Here is a 1,974-nt window from a genome sequence, read left to right as displayed (position 1 = left end):
AATTGGTCTAGTAGTTTTTATGTCATCGGGTTTGAAGCTACCCTGAAAATTTAATACTGCTATCTTATCGAGAAGAAGTGGGTGTATAGAAACCTGGAAAAATAAAGAAATAGACTTCTAAGGCAAAAGCCCTGCCCTGTTACATTTTAATATTATATTACATTTTATCGTAATCTATAATTCCTGAGACTGCTACAGCGCCCCAAAATCATAAACTCTGTATCTTTATATCAGACGCTGGTGTCCAGAACTACAATAATATTATTACTTTTATATTATACACGGTGATTTTTAGTCGTCTTACAAAAGCAGCCCAGTTCATGTATCCGACGTAAAATACCCCTAGGCGCGATTATTATTTTTTTATCATCAACTAAGATAAGTACGAAGAAAATAAAACAAGAGAAATTTGAAATATACTCTTAAAAATGATAAAAACGCCGCCGCCCGCGCCCCTCACCATTGTTACAAGGCTCGGACCGCGTTCGCAACAGAGCTGTGTTTCTAAAAAACTACGAATTGCATCATAATATTGAATTTTTTTTTTTCATATTTCATAAATACCTATTTTTTTATCATGAACGTGTTCTAGTCATTGGATACATGAACTGGGCTACTTTTGTAAGACGTCGAAAAAATCATGGTGTATAGCTAGCCAATCGGTTGACGCATTACAATTGGATTATCTGCCAAATCGTTCATAATTTCAGTTTAAATAACCTTTTAAACGAATTTAAACAGTAACTATTTCTCCAGAACGATATTTATACGAATTTTTCCTCATTCAGAAAAACAAAAACTATAAAAAAAAATTCTAGGAAGTTGTAAGAAGGTACTATTTTCACATATAACCGTGACACAGCACATATCCGACGTTTGCTGATCTGGAATACTATGACGTCACTACGTAGGCTGCCTTGGCAGAGATTGTGAACCTTTTGGTCGTCATCAAATTATTGTTTTGCATCGTTACGATTAATATTTCTCAATACTTTTTTTTGAAAGCTGTTTTTATATTGTGAAACATATTTAGTTATTTCCGATTGCAATTGTATTTTGTACGTGGTGGATGCATACCACAAAACATGGAAAGAAGAAGCAATAAACCGGACGAAGTAGAAAAACTTAAGGTAGGCCTTTGCCCCTGCAGTGGGACAGCAATGACTAAATAAAAAAAGGAAAAGTTGTATTTTAGTTAGTAATCGCTGACAAATCTGGGTTCGAAATGTGGAATCAACCGCTTTGAATTCGGTTGGTGGTCAATTTTAAAAACTTCCATATAAAGAGATTTAACTAGGTCGCAGTTTATTCCAGGTGAATCTGATAATTAATAATGACATAATGAACGTTTATGTCGCGTAAACAAAATAATACACTGAACGATTTAAATGTAATTAATATGTGGGTCAAGATTTAAGGTGCATGCGTTACATTATATTTAAAAGAAATGTTTTTATATAATGAGCTGAAAAATAATTATTAGACTAGCATATTTATTTGGTCCGGTATTGCCCTCCCCTTTTCCCATTACCAGGATGCCGATTCTGCTACGGAGCGAAACACGTGTTATGTTGTATTATGTTGGCAACATGCTAATGACATAAAGAATAGTGTCAATTTAATCCAATTTCCATTAATTTGTCGGCCATTGTAAATAGCGGAATTTGGACCCAGGAGGTTTTGCCGACAACTGTGTTTCAATCGCAAAAAAAAATCAAACATAATGGGTAAAACATCGGTTAAATAAAAAAAAATCACTTGATAACACCTTATTTTCTAAATAAAATCTGTAATCGCATATAAATACAAACGTGGTATCAATTATTTTGATCTTTCTTCTGTACTCTCATATTATTTATATTTATTATTGTTGTTTGTATGTATGTTTATTATATATTTATTTTTTGTTGTTATTCAATTGATTTTAATTCAATAAATTCAACCTTTTGAGGCCCTTGGCTCTTTATTTACTTA

The sequence above is a fragment of the Trichoplusia ni genome, chromosome 17, assembly GCF_003590095.1.
Source record: "Trichoplusia ni isolate ovarian cell line Hi5 chromosome 17, tn1, whole genome shotgun sequence".
NCBI classification, from domain to species: domain Eukaryota; kingdom Metazoa; phylum Arthropoda; class Insecta; order Lepidoptera; family Noctuidae; genus Trichoplusia; species Trichoplusia ni.
This window is presented reverse-complemented; position numbering follows the sequence as displayed.